Below are 6,815 nucleotides of genomic sequence, written 5' to 3' on the forward strand. Positions count from 1 at the left end.
GTGCATTGACAGCATGCATCTGGAGCTAAAATATGTCCATGCCAGTTAGTCAATAAATGGAAGAGCGGAGACGACAGACAGATTAGAGTGCTTATCTCTTTTCATCAGCTCTGAATGCCGGCTGAATTGAAGGTCAATATCTGAGGATTCTCCAAGCCAAGCAGGTGTCTGGAGAGTATGGATTGGCTAGTGCTTGCAGCTCCTCTCTGCGTCTTTGTGGGCAGGCCAGGGCCAATTTCAAATATGTCACAGCTGCATTTGAGCCAACAGTTACCTGGACAAAACCACCATACATTACACGACATTCCTCTTTAAGACACCCCCACCACCACCACTGCTCTGGTCTTCATTCTTTCCCCTTCCCCTCGCTTGTCTGTGTGTCCCCCTCCGCCGGTCGAGATATGTCACGTCGCAGGCTTTGTCGCCCCATGTGACACGTGGTGAGTTATCAGCTGAGGAAATGTCTGCGAAGAAACAGGCGTTAGCAGGTTATTATTCGTAAAAACATAAAAGACAATTGTGCGTCTGTCGGTATTGACGAGAAGATTTGCAATCTTTTTCAGGAAACGCCGTGGTTTTTGATTGAAAATTAGGAAACACAAACATGTGGGGGGGGACAAGGCGAAAGAACGAGTCGTTTCAATAAGCCATCCGTTTACAGCTTTTTTCAAGGTTGTTCATTATTGATTACATCTCTTTTTCTCCTTTCAGAGATGCAGTTCGAAAACACTGCCGATAAAGAACTATTTTAAACTTACTGAGACAGTGTTCAACTCTATCTTGTTTCTTTTTACTCCCCTTCATGCCCCGTTTTGCTGTGAATGCAGGCGATATCTCGCTGGAAATGGACGGTGAAAGCTGGCAGGCCGTGAAGGGGGCAGATGGCGCTCCGTTCATGCCTCCAACTCCCATGTTTGTGTTTGAGTTTAGCACTCTGTTCAAACTCCATAAAAGCGGTAGATAAACACCGGCACTCCTGTGGTGCAGTTCGGGGACTTATGCAGAATGCAGCCAAGGTTGCTGATGACGCTGCTGAGGTGGTGCTTGTGCATTGAAAGGTCTTGTCCAGTGTGTCAGAGGGCCCTTTCGGCTACTCTCTTCTCAGACAAAGCACCGATGAAGGGGCTCACTCCAGCAGGACATAGCTGCTGGGGGGGAGAGAGAGAGGGGGAGAGGAAGAGCAGCTGCAGCACTCCAGACCTGCTCGCCTGCAGCAGGAGGCTATCTCAGCCACATAGACTCCTCCCCAGGCTGCCCAGTACCCTCCACCCACCACCACCACCTACGTGAAGACGGCAGATCTGCCCTTATCTCAGCATGTGCTTAGATGTCTCTCAGCCAGACAACCGCTTTGCTCACAATATGGGCAGCAAACATTTAAACAGATATAACAGGCGGGATATTTTTTATTCAGAATTGCTCTGGAAAAATTAATGTGATTATAAGAAATGGAGGGTGAATATAATTCTATTTTGGCAATTTGACTCGAACTGTGCAAGAAATTCATATACCTCTGCAGCACTGAATAAAAAGAAATCTCCTGCTGAGTATCGTAGGGAAAGGAATGGTTGGCTTTATTTGTGTATGCATCTCTAATGTTATTGTGGCTATTTTTATTCAAGCAGGCAAAGTTGTGAGCTCACCCTTGGCTTTTATTTACATGGTAGTCTTTCGTTAGCTCGACGGGAGAGCCTGGCCTGCTGTAGATAGGTCTTTTCAGATGCTCACAAAAGCTGCTTCAGAGGCTTTTTGTTGCCGTAACTACCTCTTTCTTCCTCACATTCCAAATATATTTGGTTCGAACCTGGTGGCCTTGATGAACAAGGTTCTATGGAATCAATCAACTGCTTCTCCCAGAAGATCTTAACATGGTTTAATGTTGGCCTTGCCACATTGTCCTTTTGAGATATAAACTTCATCCAACTTACGGCTGAGATCCAACTTTCTTTTCTGAGGGGTCTTTTTGTGTAGAGTGGATTTCAGAGAGGCCTCAGCGTGGGGGAAAAAAAACACAAGCAGAGAAAGAGGCTGGCAAGGCTAAGGCACATTGTTCTCGCTAATAATGAATGACAGCATACCTCAAGTATTTTTTTTTGTGCCTCCCTCATTCAGCAAAGTAAAAGAAACATCTCTAAATCTGTTATATATAATTTATATTCAGCTTAGCACACAAGGAATATGAGCGGTTTATGAGTGTATTTCTGTCATATATAATTCATGCATTTTATCCACCTTTAGATCATCTAAGTAATGTAATTTAATATATCTATTTACAGTCTTATTTCCTGTTTTTTTGTGCAGGGGCAGACATCCTCCCGTGGTTGAAGTATTTCCTCCATGAAGTAAATTTTTTAAAGTTGTAAAGGGTGTAAATTTGGAAAATCACATTTTTACTTGCAGAAAATAGTGTCTATCTCCAGAAGGGTTTTTTTAGCAAGAAAATAAAGAGTAAAAAAAAAAACAAAAAAACAAAAACAGACTATTTTTTATATTTTTAAATGAAACCTGTTAAAGTTCAATGCTTGATTTAAATTTGAATATTTTATTCATTCTAGTGTAAACTGTTTTTTTTTTTTTTGTCTTATTTGTACAGAAGAGGATTAGGGCCACTGAAAAAATAAACATTTTAACTTATTTTTTTATTTTTATTTCAGTTTTATATGGGAAAAAAGTCAGAATTCTGACTTTTTTTCTCAGAATGTCAGAATTCTGAGATTAAAGTCAAGACTTAATTATGAAATAATGAATTGATTTTTCAGAATAACTAAAACTATGATAAGTTAAATTTTTGCTGCTGTGCATAACTGATGCTGTTTCTCGCCTCTGCCCCTTCATTATAGACAGGTGACTGCAGCACCTGGGATATATATGTATTGGAGCATGAAAAAACAGTGGCATGACAAGAAAGAAATGAACGGATATGATCTGCCTGTCACGTTATACTGTTGTAAGAAAATCTAACTTTATTTTTGGAAAATAAAACGTCTTGAACCAGAGGAGAAAAGTGTGTTGGATGACATGGTCACTTTAAAAACATTTGACAGCGCTTGAACACCAAGAGCAACGCACATCTTTATTGGAAGCTAATAAAAGCATTAAGACTTTAGACCCTTTTTGAAACTACTTTAAGATGTGATTGGTATCTGCCGTAGTGGAAATAATTGTTTTAATGTTTTTTCTGGAAAATAATTAAATCTTCTTGCAAATATAATTTATAGATTCTCCATCAGATGTAGATAGTATATTGGATCACATTATGAAGTCTCTAATATAAACGGCTGAAAAAATAAAGGGAACACGTAAATAATACAATGTAACTTGAAATAAACCAAACTTCCGTGAAATCAAACTTTCCACTTAGGAAGCAACACTGACTGACAATCAGTTTCACATGCTGTTGTGCAAATGGAATTGACAACAAGTGGAAATTATTGGCAACTAGCAAAAGGGGTGGTTCTGCAGGTGGGGAACACAGACCAATTCTCAGTACTTATGCTTTCTGGCTGATGTTTTGGTCACTTTTGATTTTGGTGTTGCTTCTAAACTTGTGGAATCATGACACGCAGCTCATCCAGGATGAAACATCAATGCGAGCTGTGGCAAGAAGTTTTGCTATGTCTGTAAGCTTTGTGTCCAGAGGTTAGAGGTGCTACCAGGAGACAGGTCTGTACACCTGGAGATGTGGAGGAGGTCATAGGAGGGAAGCAACCCAGCAGCAGAATCACTACCTCCAACTTTGTGCAAGGAGGAACAGGAGGAGCACTGCCAGAGCCCTGCAAAATTATCTCATGCAGGCTACGAATGTGCATGTATCTGCACAAATGATTAAAAACGGACTCCATGAGGATGGTATGAGGGCCTAACGTTAACAGATGGGGGTTGTGCTGTGGTGCCTGATAGCACATAACAATTGCCTTGTTCCGTCTTTAAGGAGTAAGAGGTGGCAGGGCACTGGAAGGCAGACAGGCTAGTGGGTAATGATGGAAGGTTTTCAGGGTTCTGAACACTTGGACAAGGGAAACAGCCCGGGGAGTGGTAAGGGGAGTCTCGGAGAGAGACTTTAGGTGAGTTCTCCAACAAACTCGGGAGAAGCAGAGCCCTGAAATCCAGCTATAGAGTCCCAATGGAAATCTGATTTCCTAAAGGGAGGATTATAAAGAGGTAAAAACGTAAAGGTAGGAACTGAGAAGAAGTAGACTTTATTATTTGACATCTATCTAACATCTGCTTCTTTTCAAGCATCTCCCCACTAGATTTTGAGCTGTGAACACGTACCTGGCTGTCACACCCTGTAATCAGAGGAAGAAGAGAACACACCACAAACCTGTACACCGCCCTGTGGCTATGGAAGCCTGTATGTACAATTATGAACCTGCTGGGATGCAGAAAAATCTATATGACAATTCTTTTAAATTTGAGAAAAAGGTTTCTTTTTTAAATGCCACCTACGGTATCCTCTATTATAGAAAAACATGGGGTTCAAATACATAAAATAAACTTTTGACCAGAGCTGGAGGCATTTTTTATGTTTTTGTTTTTTTGTTATTTTCCAGTTTCTTATCCATTATATACACTCGAGTTAAAATTATTTTATTATATTTCACATATTTAAAAAAAGAAGTGATAGTTTTAAATATCTTCTTATTATCTTCCAAACAGTTGGGGAAGTTAAAAAGACCCATAAAGAAAATTTTTTCCCACAGTACTAAGGTGAGTAAAATTACTGCTCGATGGAAACAAAATGTTAAAAACAGCCATTTTTTTCCCTCTTTCCTCTTTATTCATTTTTGTCAACTGGAAACATTAGTAGGAAAACAGACAGCTATTCATGGTGGACATATGTGCAAGGCACCATCAGCCTCTCCCAGCTTCAGTAAAACAGCAACATCTGCCTTCAGTTTTTATAGCCTGCAACATATGCCCCTCATTGGTGACAAAGCTGGCTGAGCCTCTCATGCTGTTCCTGTCCCCTAGTCCAAACATACATCTTTAGATACCTGTCACCCTTTATTATTCCATCCTCTGTCGCTGCAGATAAGGGAAGTTAAAGTTTAATGAAATGCAGGCGGGCTGCAGAGGCCCTGCTTTTATAATTTGTCACTGGCTGTGTGCTGGGAGACCTCTCCTATGTAAACACGGAGGTAGTGGTCACGGCCATTACTTCTAAATGACTGAGCGTGGACCAAGTAGCAGAGATGTCAATCCGAAACAGCCATTTTCCCCCTTTTCCCGCAAATCAAGCCGGAGACATCAAAATCTGTAACACAGAAACTCTAATAAAGCCTGCGGTAATGTTTTCACAGAAAATTACCTACGGAAGCTGTATCCAAATGCAGTCATTTCCCGTCTGCAGTTTCACATAAATTTCATAGCCAGGATGTCTACTGTTGTCTGTATCCCCAAATGTGGAAGCTGTAGGTGAGATAAGTAACCTGCAACGATGCAAACGTAGTGTCCTGATCATCAGCCTCAACCGATTAGAGACATATGACGTAGAAGCACATATAACATGTTATCTCACTATGGAATATGAATGATTAATGGGGATTTAGATGCATGCTGTGGTGGTGGTCAGCTGGGTTTGTTTTTGTAATTTTATACAATTTTAAATTCAGTTAACCTTTAAACTAGATCTACAGTGTGATGCAAAAGCATTCATACTCCTTTACACCTTCACCTCTTTTTTTTATTTTTGAATCTAATACATTTAAATTTGATATTTATTTTATTCAAAGCAGCACAAAATAGCCTTTAACAGCAAAGAAAATTGAAAAGGCTTTTTGAAAAATTCTATAAAATGTTGAAAAGATTTTAAAGACATTTTTCATTCCAATTCTGTTACATAAAATGTAGTGCAACCTTCTGGACTTACCTAATCAGTAAGCAGAGTAAATACATCTGTTTTGTGAACACAGCATACAGGTCAGGGATATAAATGAGGAGAAGTTTAAAACTGAGTTAGCTTTTTTGACATTTCATGGATTTCTGTTTTATTCATCATCAAAAAATGTCAAACAGCATGATGTGACTGCAAGCTTAGGAAGACCCACTGTCCACCTAAAGTGACAGACCAGGAAGCAAGACCATGATCCGAGATGTATGACCAATCTGGAGGAGCTGCATGCTTAATAAAGAGCTCATTTGGAAGGATATTTTGACAGGACACCTATTAATCATGCAATAAAAAAAAAAAGAAGAAGAATCTTGATCTTGTGAAAGAAGCAGAGAGAAAAATGAAACCCTATAAGCTTGCAAAACATATAGGAGACAGTATATGGTTGAAGTGGCTCTGGTCAGATAAAACCAAGGCAGATTTATTTTTTGCTCTACATTCAACATTGGGTGGAGACCAACACTGTACATCACCCTTTGGTGGTGGTAGCTTTATGCTGTGGGCTTAAGACAGAGAAAACCAGGAAAAAATCTCTAAGAGGCTGGAAAAGATCAGAGACTCTGAACATCCGGCTGGAGCAACCATGTAGTTATCCAGTCCTGACTTAACAATGCAGTTTACAGGCCCTCTCCATTCAGTCTGAACTTCAGCTGCTGTGGAAAGAACAGGTGGAACAGGTCAACCTACATATTCGAAGAGACAAATCCTCACGGACCTGCATTTGTCATCACAGTAACATGTGATCTACAAATAAGGTGCTAAACCCAAATCCAGCCTTCACTTTTTAGATTTTCATTTATAAAGGCGGATCAGAACCAGATTCCAGTTTATTGGGTTTGCACTTACAAGGAATTTGAATTGGTGTTGATGGTGCTGACAAATTTTATATATATATATATATATATATATATATATATATATA

General features: G+C 39.9%; 1 long non-coding RNA gene across 1 annotated transcript; it reads left to right on the forward strand.

Moving 5' to 3' along the window:
* The first annotated feature begins 379 nt into the window (after nucleotides 1-379).
* Nucleotides 380-2,461, forward strand: LOC119774185. The gene is made up of 2 exons (XR_005279497.1): nucleotides 380-440; nucleotides 2,302-2,461. It is a non-coding gene; the product is annotated as an uncharacterized LOC119774185 (long non-coding RNA).
* The last annotated feature ends 4,354 nt before the right edge of the window (nucleotides 2,462-6,815 follow it).

Source organism: Cyprinodon tularosa, unplaced genomic scaffold (genome assembly GCF_016077235.1).
Source record: "Cyprinodon tularosa strain WSP-4 unplaced genomic scaffold, ASM1607723v1 ctg80, whole genome shotgun sequence".
Lineage (NCBI taxonomy): Eukaryota > Metazoa > Chordata > Actinopteri > Cyprinodontiformes > Cyprinodontidae > Cyprinodon > Cyprinodon tularosa.